General features: G+C 41.9%; 1 long non-coding RNA gene across 2 annotated transcripts; it reads left to right on the forward strand.

Annotated features, from left to right (window-relative positions):
- The first annotated feature begins 493 nt into the window (after nucleotides 1-493).
- On the forward strand, nucleotides 494-9,551 carry LOC138982364 (uncharacterized). Of its 2 annotated transcripts, XR_011460857.1 has the most exons (6): nucleotides 494-973; nucleotides 1,461-1,556; nucleotides 1,960-2,052; nucleotides 2,679-2,741; nucleotides 3,082-3,181; nucleotides 9,331-9,551. It is a non-coding gene; the product is annotated as an uncharacterized lncRNA (long non-coding RNA). The 2 variants fall into 2 exon arrangements; XR_011460858.1 differs by lacking the exon at nucleotides 3,082-3,181.
- The last annotated feature ends 3,616 nt before the right edge of the window (nucleotides 9,552-13,167 follow it).

Consider the following 13,167-nt stretch of genomic DNA (forward strand, 5'->3'; position numbering starts at 1 on the left):
GAAAGAGCCAATAAGCACCATTGTACTTCCTATGTCTTGAATTAACAGCTTTGTGTTGCATGACCTTGGATGACCTTGACCTTGGGTCAAGGTCACATGTATTTTGGTAGGAAAAATGTGTAAAGCATGTGAGTCGTATGGGCTTTGCCCTTCTTGTTGTTTTATATTTCAAGGAAACATTTCAACCTTTGCCTTCAGCCATGGAAGTCATAAAATGACACGCGGTAATGTTATACTCGCGGTAGTGTGACACGCGGTAGTGTTATACTCGCGGTAGTGTCGTACTCGCGGTAGTGTCGTACTCGCGGTAAGTTCTGTTTCCGTACCCGCGACAGCGGCAGCGACAAAAGAAAACGCGCGCAAACGCGTGACGTGTTTCCGTACTTGCGTTTTAAACATGCGGTAAAATCTGTAAACTCCCGCGTTGCCGCGCGACAACGCGAAAAAATCGCTCCAGGACCCTTTCAAAAAAATCGCGTCGCTTGCCGCTTGTCGCGCCGCTAAAGGCTGTTCTTAACCAGACGAACCTTTGGTTCGCGAACTAGGTTCGTGGGGTTCGGCGAACCTCAAGACTGGTTCGGCGAACTTGTCTTGGTTCTTAACCAGACGAACCTGAGTTTTCGAACTAGGTTTGGGAGGTTCGGCGAACTAGGTTCGGGGTTTGCAAGTCATGTCTTGGGAACCTTGAAGATCGGGCCGAACCTTTGACTCTTCTGCCAAGGAGGAAGACAAATTATTGAAAAACTGAATCTCAATGGCGGACGAAATCACCCAAGTCAAAATTACATTTTCTGAGATTTTATAAAAACAACGCTTGAACGAAAAGGTAGAATGGTGACTTCCGTTCGATTTCAAGTTAAGCTTTTCACTTTTCCGAGCAAGACAACCGCTGAGAGTGAAAAAACGCCGCTGTTCGACTTCGAAATTTCCAGTCGTAGACGACCTTCGCTTCTGCAGCATTGTGTTAGTGCAGGTGAGGCAGTGTTACTCATTTCGCTGAGCTCGTTTTCGTATTGTTGTGCATTAGGATCATCTAGTATGATATGAATAAAAGCAGGAATGACTTCGGCATGTAAACGCATTGATTTTGTCGAAATCAGCACAGCAGTAAGCTAGATTCTTTCTGCTCAATTTGTTTAATTTTTTTCTTCAAAAGTTTATGACTTTGATTTTGATTGTTTGTTTATCTCATCGGCACAACATCCATCAGGCAAAATATCAATATGTTGAATGATAACGTTGAGATAAGGAAGTTCACACATGTATCTGCTTGCAACAACAATCGCAAGGACAGATCTATCTGCTTCGTTGACTGCTAGATTTTCATTGAATTTCCCAAGTAATGATGATCTCGTTTTCAATTAGATCTGGACAGTGTTTGTGTTCTTAGATTCATGATTGACCATGCAGGCTGATTGAGATCATAACATTGTGTTTGTTTGTGCTGGTGCAATGTGCAGATCAATGGCCCGGACCGCAGGATGACCCAGTGATCAATACAACTTGCGTTCACCACTCAACATTGTCTTCCACCTAACTCAAGGGCAAAAATAAAGGTACATGGTGGTGAAATCATTGTGCAATTTATGTCTGTGAAGATCAAGATAGTTGTTAGCACTAACTGATCATGCTTATTATTATCAAGTTACATACACACTCCGCCCCAGCTCCACCCTAAACCCATAACAACACTCTCCAGTCCAACTACCCCCACCCTTCCGTGCAACATATGTTGCCGTCTGTACCTTGTTTGTGGTTATGGGGAGTGCTCAAATAGTTCCATAACTGTTAATATAAATTAAAAGTACTGAGAGTTTCATTTTCCATTGCTCTTCCCCTTCCTCACGTCACATTACACACTCCCTTTGCCCCATCCCCCACCCCCTCTCTCTTTCTATGCTGCTTCTGTAAGTGTAATGTAAAGTTCTACATCTCTGCATTTGTATTGTCATTTTTCAGAATGCCCTTGTAATAACTTCAGCGTCTGCCCATGGAGTCTATAGGTCAAAGTCTCAAATGTGATGTGATCAAGAGGATGCCGCAATGATCCAGGTAATATTGCAAATACTCAAACTGATCTAAAAGCAGAAGCATAACGTGATCCACAAACATTTCTGCTTAAACATTACAGGGTTACAGTACACCCAGAAAAACAGCTGGATGTTAGTGCATAATTATCTGCAAGTGCAAGCAACATCGACCCTCTCCCCCTGCTCTTTTTCCATCAGCAAGAGCAACATTTATTTTCATGTACAACTTTTCTAGTGCCTCTTATGTTGTATAACTGTTGATATTTAAATGAAGCAAGTGTTTGTTTTCAATGGCACTGCATTTCCCATGTACACACACACACACACACACACACACACACACACACACACACACACACACACACACACACACACACATTCGCATTGTCTCTGCCTGTCTGTCTGTCTGTCTGTGTCTGTCTGTCTCTCTCTCTGTCTCTCTCTCTCTATTTCTCTGTTTTTACATAAGTAATTTTGATCACTTGCACTTCACTGGGATTTAGTTACTGAATCAGTCATTCAGTGAGAGTGTTATGCGAGTATTGAGTCTGCTGCTGCTGCTGCTGTTGTTCTTACTCATTACTGTTTTTCCTCTCTGCATAATTCTTGTTCTCCCTTAAATTGCTGGTGTTATTTTCATCATTACAGTATCTGTCCATTGAGTCTGCGTCTGAGCTGTGATGGGACCAAAAAGATTCCAGAATGAAAGAGGTAACTTTTACTGATCTTTATTTAGTTTATGGAGAAGTTGGTTCACATAATGCATTACAGAGTTGCTGCCTTTTTAGATATATTAAACATTGTACCAGTCATTACATGATCAAACTGTGTTAGCCACCCCACCTTCCCCGGTTCCCAGCTATCCTTCTATCCCCGCCTCTAAACCCCCACCCCAATCCTTCCATCTCCCCCAAATCAAATTTACTGACACAACACTGATTTTCATTTTACCTTATTTAAGTGTTCTTTGAATAAAATTATATAGCCTGTTGCTGCTGCAAATGTTGTTGTGACTGTTTTTCCTCAGTGTATATTTTTTTCGTTTCCTCAGAATGCAGTTCTCCCATGCACCACAGCGTCTATCAATGGAGTCTACATGTACAATATTGTCTGGGATGTGATTTGAGCAAGAGCATGTCAGAATGATCAAGGTAACTTTTTAAACACACAGAACTGATCAAACTGTAGAATTCAAGTACACAATTTCAGATGTTTTCAAATGCATAACATACTGCAACAGTCAGGGTCTTTCTCCACATAAAGAGTGTGAGGTTTTCTTGGTAAAATTGCGATTTTTGTCGCTATGCGCAGAGTGCGACCTTTTTATTTGATTTTTGTACTATAAAGGCAGATATATATTCAAATAAAAGAAAGTCTTGCATGGGGAGGAAGGAATATGCATGAGGCTTTTGACAAGACAAACTGTCCTTATTAGAGCCTAAACATACGTTCCTTACCGTTAGAACCAAAATGTCAGACATCATAGATGCTCCAATTAAACAAAAGAAGGGCATCCTTTTACTTAAACATAATTATACACTGTACCGCACATTAATAACCTGGTTGTGTTCTGTGGCAGTGCATAGTGGGAACCTTTTTGCTTAATGAATTTCACATGTGTCTGTAACTTGAATCTCCACAAAAAGAAGCTGGACGTAAAAAGGGGTGTCTAAAAAAAAGCGCCATATTTCCTTTTTGATCTCTTTTTTTTTCGCAGTCAAAAATGTGATTAAAAAGAAAATAGGGAGGTTTTTTTACCATCCTGTATAGTCTTGTTGTTCCCATGTAAAAACCTAGTCAAACATGTGGTGTCTGATATGCTGGGTAATATGGTGAGGAACATGGCCCAGTGATAATTGTGAAAGCCGTTCTGCTCAGCTGGAATTTGATGAATTTTGTTGTTGTTGTGTTTAATGAAATGAATTCGCAAAAAGGAAAACAATTTTTTTTACTGTTCACACAAAGCACTTGTAGATAGTTGGTATGTGCCGCATGTCAGGGGTGGTCTTATTCAATCAATCAATATGAGGCTTATATTGCGCGTATTCCGTGGGTACAGTTCTAAGCGCAGGGATTTTTATTTTTTTATTTTTTTTTTATTTTTATGCAATTTATATCGCGCACATATTCAAGGCGCAGGGATTTATTTATGCCGTGTGAGATGGAATTTTTGTACACAATACATCACGCATTCACATCGGCCAGCAGATCGCAGCCATTTCGGCGCATATCCTACTTTTCACGGCCTATTATTCCAAGTCACACGGGTATTTTGGTGGACATTTTTATCTATGCCTATACAATTTTGCCAGGAAAGACCCTTTTGTCAATCGTGGGATCTTTAACGTGCACACCCCAATGTAGTGTACACGGAAGGGACCTCGGTTTTTCGTCTCATCCGAAAGACTAGCACTTGAACCCACCACCTAGGTTAGGAAAGGGGGGAGAAAATTGCTAACGCCCTGACCCAGGGTCGAACTCGCAACCTCTCGCTTCCGAGCGCAAGTGCGTTACCACTCGGCCACCCGGTCCTAATACATACAGGTAAACTGACAGGTACTTTTCCACAGTGGAACCCCCCTTTCAGACCCATTCATTTCAGACTTCCTCCTTTTTAAGATCTTGCTTCTTTAGATGTTCTGTGACGGGTGAAGTGGCGCGCAGTGGTAAGACGTCAGCCTCCTAATCGGGAGGTCGTGAGTTCGAATCCCGGTCGCTGCCGCCTGGTGGGTTAAGAGTGGAGATTTTTCCGATTTCCCAGGTCAACTTATGTGCAGACCTGCTTAGTGACTTAATCCCCTTCGTATCGTGTGCACACGCAAGCACAAGACCAAGTGCGCACGGAAAAGATCCTGTAAACCATGTCAGAGTTCGGTGGGTTATGGAAACACGAAAATACCCAGCATGCCTACTCAACGAAAGCGGAGTGAAGCTGACTATGCTCTCAGAGTATAGTGTGGGGAACCCAAATGGGCAAACGAGCTCACACGTCACCAGAAGAAGATGTTCTGTTCATAACCTGTAAATTACCCCCATTTTTAGACCCCTTCCATTTTAAGACTTGATTTTCTCACATTTTTTAAGGTCTTAAAAGGGGTTTCCCCTGTACTCCTAAAAAACCCTGACCCACAAAGTAATTTAATTATAACTGCTGTAATAGTTCCTTCCGTGTGCTATTATCTGTGTTTTTTTTTTTTTCTCCTGTGTTGTCTCATCCTCTGTGCGCCCTGAAAGAGACCTCCGGGTCGAAATTGCCGTACCTTGTCTTATCCAGCTGTGATCCCGCCTTCGTATTAATGTGAGGGCAGTACCTTTTTTAAACTTTCAATATTGACCGTACGTTTTGCATAAAACACCAATAATGAATTAAAAATACATCAGAAAATTATTTCCTCACTATACACAATAACCCCTCATTTAAAGGCTGACAAAGTCCTATTTAACCTTTGCCGGATGCCGCTTTTGACTACACACTCCCGACGATGCGGGTTTGTCTGAACCCATACATTTGAAAGAGGGTTTTTACTGTTTATTCCTCTAACGACGATGCGGGTTTGTCTGAACCCATACATTTGAAAGAGGGTTTTTACCGTTTATTCCTCTAACGATGATGCGGGTTTGTCTGAACCCATACATTTGAAAGAGGGTTTTTACCCTTTATTCCTCTAACGACGATGCGGGTTTGTCTGAACCCATACATTTGAAAGAGGGTTTTTACCCTTTATTCCTCTAACGACGATGCGGGTTTGTCTGAACCCATACATTTGAAAGAGGGTTTTTACCGTTTATTCCTCTAACGACGATGCGGGTTTGTCTGAACCCATACATTTGAAAGAGGGTTTTTACCCTTTATTCCTCTAACGACGATGCGGGTTTGTCTGAACCCATACATTTGAAAGAGGGTTTTTACCGTTTATTCCTCTAACGACGATGCGGGTTTGTCTGAACCCATACATTTGAAAGAGGGTTTTTACCGTTTATTCCTCTAACGACGATGCGGGTTTGTCTGAACCCATACATTTGAAAGAGGGTTTTTACCGTTTATTCCTCTAACGACGATGCGGGTTTGTCTGAACCCATACATTTGAAAGAGGGTTTTTACCGTTTATTCCTCTAATGACGATGCGGGTTTGTCTGAACCCATACATTTGAAAGAGGGTTTTTACCGTTTATTCCTCTAACGACGATGCGGGTTTGTCTGAACCCATACATTTGAAAGAGGGTTTTTACCGTTTATTTCTCTAACGACGGGGTGGGTTCAGGGAAACCCACAGCGCTACTTCAGTGGGTGCATCGAGTTTCTCCCTTCACCGACCTCTTGCAGGGGAGGAAGAGGGGGAGGGAGAGGAGGAGGGAGAGACTGAGAGAGACTGAGAGACTAAGAAAGAGAGAGAGAGAGAGAGAGAGACTAAGAAAGAGAGAGAGAGAGAGAGACTAAGAAAGAGAGAGAGAGAGACTAAGAAAGAGAGAGACTAAGAAAGAGAGAGAGACTAAGAAAGAGAGAGAGAGAGAGAGAGACTAAGAAAGAGAGAGAGAGACTAAGAAAGAGAGAGAGAGACTAAGAAAGAGAGAGAGAGAGACTAAGAAAGAGAGAGAGAGAGAGAGAGAGAGAGACTAAGAAAGAGAGAGAGAGACTAAGAAAGAGAGAGAGAGAGAGAGACTAAGAAAGAGAGAGAGAGAGACTAAGAAAGAGAGAGAGAGAGAGAGAGAGAGACTAAGAAAGAGAGAGAGAGAGAGACTAAGAAAGAGAGAGAGAGAGAGACTAAGAAAGAGAGAGCGACTAAGAGAGAGAGAGAGAGAGACTAAGAAAGAGAGAGAGACTAAGAAAGAGAGAGAGAGACTAAGAAAGAGAGACTAAGAAAGAGAGAGAGAGAGAGGGACTAAGAAAGAGAGAGAGAGAGACTAAGAAAGAGAGAGAGAGAGACTAAGAAAGATAGAGAGAGAGAGACAAATAAAGAGAGAGAGAGACTAAGAGAGAGAGACTAAGAAAGAGAGAGAGACTAAGAAAGAGAGAGAGAGACTAAGAAAGAGAGAGGGAGAGAGACTAAGAAAGAGAGAGAGAGAGACTAAGAAAGAGAGAGAGAGAGACTAAGAAAGAGAGAGAGAGAGACAAAGAAAGAAAGAGAGAGAGGCTAAGAAAGAGAGAGAGAGACTAAGAAAGAGAGAGAGACTAAGAAAGAGAGAGAGAGAGACTAAGAAAGAGAGAGAGAGACTAAGAAAGAGAGAGAGAGAGAGAGACTAAGAAAGAGAGAGAGAAAGAGAGACTAAGAAAGAGAGAGAGAGACTAAGAGAGAGGGAGAGAGACTAAGAAAGAGAGAGAGAGAGACTAAGAGAGAGAGAGAGACTAAGAAAGAGAGAGAGAGAGACTAAGAAAGAGAGAGAGAGAGAGACTAAGAAAGAGAGAGAGAGAGACTAAGAAAGAGAGAGAGAGAGACTAAGAAAGAGAGAGAGAGAGACTAAGAAAGAGAGAGAGAGACTAAGAAAGAGAGAGAGAGAGACTAAGAAAGAGAGAGAGAGAGAGACTAAGAAAGAGAGAGAGAGAGAGACTAAGAAAGAGAGAGAGAGAGACTAAGAAAGAGAGAGAGAGAGAGACTAAGAAAGAGCTAGAGAGAGAGAGACTAAGAAAGAGAGAGAGAGACTAAGAAAGAGAGAGAGAGACTAAGAAAGAGAGAGAGAGAGACTAAGAAAGAGAGAGAGACTAAGAAAGAGCTAGAGAGAGAGAGAGACTAAGAAAGAGAGAGAGGGAGACTAAGAAAGAGAGAGAGACTAAGAAAGAGAGAGAGAGAGAGACTAAGAAAGAGAGAGAGAGAGAGACTAAGAGAGAGAGAGACTAAGGAAGAGAGAGAGAGACTAAGAAAGAGAGAGAGAGAGAGAGACTAAGAAAGAGAGACAGAGAGAGAGACTAAGAGAGAGAGAGAGACAGAGACAGAGACAGACAGTCAGATAGACAGTCAGATAGACGGATAGACAGACAGACAGACAGACAGACAAACAGACAGAGCAACTGACAACAGACAGACAGACAGAGAGATACGGACAGACAGACAGAGAGACAGACAGTCTCTTGGAGACAAACAGGCAGACAGACACTGTTCCGCCGCTTTGGTAATTGTCGGATGAGGGATAGTTACAATCACTACTACTCTTTAAAAGTATGGGTTTGTGTGAACCCGCGCCATCGGTAGTGTTTATGTAAATTATCATAATCAATTAATTTTAATGTTTTGTCATGTACACACTAAAAATTTGCAGACAGAGGGCAAATTAGGTGTGTGAGAGACACTTAAAATTTCAAAACGATACCTTTAATGGTTCCAGAGTTACAATGATTTTAGTGTGTCTCTGGGTACAGGTGAACCCAGGAAGCACGGCAAAGGTTAATTAGTTTACTTACTTCCAGGGCTTTTCCCATCGTTGCGGGGATGTATAAATTAAGCTTCCTGCAAAGTTTTAGGTTTGAAGTCCTTACCAATTACAAGAAATAATCAATTCTTTATAAAGTTTATTGCTATCTTTAGAAACAGTTCTCCAGGGCTTGGGCTATTTTTAGACCGTCAACACAGACAGTACAGCTTCGTCAATCCCCGCGTGAAGGAAATCGCTCACCTTCCACGTGCAAAACGTAGTGATATTGACACGCCAGATTAGCGCGGTAGCGGATTGTGCTAAGCAGGAAAGCGCGCTTTTCTGTATTCTTGTTAACTTCGCAATTTCCGGAAAACATCCACTTTCACTTTGAGACTGTTCTGTTTACATTCGACACTATCAACACCACTTTGCAATACTGAAATAATTTTTTCTGTTTTTGAAAGCTACAGCCAATCGTTATTATATCCCCTTAGGTACAGTTTTATAACATTATTGGCACATGTAAACAATAGGATTTAATTAATGAACGCTACAAAAAGGGCAGCCTTTAACCTATGAACTTGCAACTGTGTTGACCTGTGTAATGTAACATAGACCACCACCATCTCTCTCTCTGTCTCTGTCTCTCTCTCTCTCTTACACCCCTTACCTGTTCGCAAACCTTTACCCAAATGTATGCTAAATGTATATACAATACAAGACAAGACAAGACATGGCAAGACAAGACAAGTTAGGAAAAGGTTGCCAGTAGGCCAATAGAGGGATGACAAGACAAGGCATGACAAGACAAGACAGGACAGGACAGGGACCACAAAAAAAAAGGAAAGAAAAAAAGAAAGATAACTAATTCGGTCAACAGATGTTAAAGAAATAAGCATTTGTTTGGGTTGAATGTTTGGGTGTCACCCTGTATATATTTGTATTTTTGCAGGACAGGGTCGAGTTGTGATGATGTCAGGGCGACTGAAGACACACCAACAAGTATTCTTCGGAAGTGTTTGGAACACAAATGAACATTATTTCATAATAAAAAGGCGGCTGACATTGATGTTCATATCGGTTCATGTTCATATTCTCAGCACAGACGTGTGCTTAGAAATCGGATGTTTAAGAACAAGAGACAACCCTGAATAAAGCCTTATGAAATATGGTTGGAGCTGGATCAAAAGTGTGTGTGATTGAAGGGCAACATTTATAAATAATGAGACAGAAAGCTAAAGCACATCCTTTTATCGTACGTTCCATATCGTCCTCCTACTTTAAATGCTTGCTAATACAGACGTTCTCCAAGAAAATGTCTATCCAGTAATGTTTTGTTTATCGCAATGAAAGCTTTTTTTTGAGAAGAATGAAGAGGAATCAAATTTTTAAAAAACAAAAAAACAAGACAATTGAATTGCTCAAAACGTAAAGAAACAGGATGATTTTGGTTCAGTAGTACTATTTGTAGACCCTTAAAGCAATACATCCACAAGGGATTCCAGTGTATCAGTGCAAATAGAAAATTTCTGATATAACTTGAAAATTAAAACAGACTGAATTGTGATAAAAAGAACCAAAATACCGAGTAGTTTTTTTTTAGGTCTCCCTCTTCACTCAATCCCCAAACTCATATTCTGTACCGAAAAGAGCTCAAACACACACGTGGACAGACAGACACGCACACACACTTTGGTAAACATCATGTATGCTTCTCGACTCTGCTGATCCACAATTAGAAATATCGCTATCATCATTTATTTTTGGTCACCGTCTTTCCCTTTTCACAGGCAAGTTTTTGTGTGTAGCATTTCCCATAGAACCCCGATGGCTCCACGGTAGACACAATGATCAGTCCATACCAGTCATGTTATTTTCTCGAATCAATTTATAACCTTTAACCCAGGAGGGTAAATGACATGGAAGGCTTCGGGTAATCTTGAACTTTAATGTGTTAAATTCATAGCTCATAATTCAGAGGCATTCAAGCCTCCAAATTTGGAGAACCTGCACTTGTAATCATAACAAGTCTTTTAGATCCCTTTAAAGTCACGGAATGAACTCCGATGAACTGTACGAATCATAGCGTACTCTGGTACGAATGCATTTTGTTTACATGCGTCAAAGAAGGAATTATCCGTGTCAGCGGACAGGGGAGGCAACTTTGTCGTGTAATTGAAGTCCCTTGGTTGACAACCTACGCCATTTTCGCCGATCAAACAACCAAATTAATTAATTATGCTTAGGTTTGGAGCTTAATCCGTCAATTAATTTCATGATAAATGTTCTTGGGCTTGATTACAGGTACTTGGATCTAAAATAAGTAAAGTATGCCACTCGATTCTGAGCTATGAATTTAACACACTGAAGTTCAAGATTACCAGGCTTCGTGCACCATGATCAAGTCGGAAGGAGAGACCCAAATCGACAACCAGCACGGAGTTACCACTCAATCGGTGATTTCGTCTTGGAGGCAACCATTTTTGGAAGGGGAATAACTTACTTGCTTTTATTGTCGACTCGGAGTGAGCTCCCCTCGTTTGTCGGCGATCCAGGTTTCGTGTCTTAACTGAACTAGTCCTTGAGTTTGCCGAACAAGTTCACCCAGTTAAGACACAAACCATGGTTCGCGAACCTTAGTTCGGCGAACCAATGGTTCGTCTGGTTAAGAACAGCCTTTACGCGTCGCGCGTGTGGAAACACTCCTGGTCATTTTCTATGTGCTTGATTTTCGTCGCACCGCTGGAAAAACGCTATCGCGGGTACGGAAACACAACTTTAGTGTGAGACGCGGTAGTGGTACTCGCGGTAGTGACGCTCGCGGTAGTGACCAGCACCCGATCACTCCACATAAACGCTGGTTCTGGTTGCATTGTGCCGCTGACATACAGCTAATAGGATTTTTACACCCCCTATGGGTGTGTATAGGTTTCACTCGATGTGTTTGTGTTCGCAAGTAGATCTCAAGAATGAACGGACCGATCGTCACCAAACTTGGTGAACAGGTTCTATACATTCCTGAGACGGTCCTTACAAAAATTGGGACCAGTCAAACACACGGTTAGGGAGTTATTGGTGGATTAAAATTATACAAGGCCTGGTATAGACGGACACCCCCGTTGGTCAAAGGGAAATAACCATTCTCACTGCCACCAACTGAGAAGGTTATTTCCCTTTGACGGGGGTGTAGTTCCTATCGGAGGAATTTCTTGTTTTAATCCTTTTGTGGTATTGCTGATGATGCTGAACATGTATTTTACTAGTTTACCAATATGTATCTTTGACCCTGATAGCCTACGAAAACGGAGCAATCATGGCCCAACATTGGCCCAATGCTGAATTTATTGGCGCGGTGTTGAGCCTTAGTCGGGCCGTTGTCGTAGGCTGTCAGGGTTTATGTAGCCTTGTTCCATTGTATTCTGACTGTCATAAAGTAATTAATTTTAAGAGAAAGCAGTCATGAACACAAGGAGCTGGGAAAAGTTGCCTCTTACAACAAGCGTGGATAAAGACACATACTTGACACAGGCAAGTACTCTTTTTTTTTTCCAATCACCACTAGAAGTCCCTGGGCAGCATTTTGCTCTGAAAACTGAATCTCACATACGACAGGTGGATCTTTTATTTTAAAAATGTGCCAAATTGCATATCTCCAAGGCCTTAAGACTAAGAGTAGATATTGGGAAGGCCAGTTCAAGAAGGTGTGGGTGGATCAACACATAATTTGCTGGTATACTGGGAACCGTCCCAGAGATAAATAATGTTATATATTATTTGTGGCATAAACTAATAAAGTTAGTCTCTCTCTCTCTCTCTCTCTCTCTCTCTCTCTCTCTCTCTCTCTCTCTCTCTCTCTCTCTCTCTCTCACACACACATACACACACATACTGATGTCATCTGACTTACTTGGTATCACAAAAGGTGCTGCCTTGCCGGTTTTTGCTGAAAAATAACTCCGAGACAATTAGATTCAATGAATACAATGATACAAGTAACCGGCAAGTCATAAATCCAAGAAGGTGTGGGGACCGACACAAAATAGGCTGGTTGTGGGGTCCGTCACAGAGAATTAGGTCGAAAGTGGGGTCCGACACAGAAAGTGGGGACCGACACAATGAATTATGGGAACCGTCACGCCTACGTCACAAAAGTGTGTGGGGACCGAACACAGCCAATTTCACTGACTACTTTTGTTGTTTTTATTATTACGGCTGTTTGGATGGCCCTACAATCTTGAAACTTGGGCTGTCTGCTACAGACATGTTGAACTTTTTGCTGGACCAACGACAGTTCCAAGCAGGCATTTTTTGGTAGGATATTTCTTGCCGATGCTACGAATTATGCAGTTTTGCAGTAAAGTGGAAGGCATTCTACCTAATAACGGCTAAAATATCAAAAACCTTCAATCCAACAGCACCTAGGCATGTAGTGTAAACACTCACAGATCTAACAAGACCATTCTCAGAGAGCAACATTGCCTAATACTACCATAAATGGATGTTTTGTCCGCGAATTTTGGCGTGTGGGAACCGAGTGGGAACCGAACACAAAGGGTCAGGGCACCGGACACAAAGCGTAGGGGAACCGTCACAGTGTCACCGGTGTGGGTTAACAGTGACAATTGTCAATCCTTGTTTCTCAAGTCAAAAGCCAGACAGTGGCTCAGCGACAAGACGAATGGTATTCCTAACAAACATCTCGAGGCCCTAGCCAATGATCTCCCCCAAAGACTCCCACGAAATTCATTTATTGACAATCCCGACACCCAGAAAACTTAGGAACCTCCCC

This window comes from Littorina saxatilis, linkage group LG12, assembly GCF_037325665.1.
Source record: "Littorina saxatilis isolate snail1 linkage group LG12, US_GU_Lsax_2.0, whole genome shotgun sequence".
Taxonomy (NCBI): Eukaryota; Metazoa; Mollusca; class Gastropoda; order Littorinimorpha; family Littorinidae; genus Littorina; species Littorina saxatilis.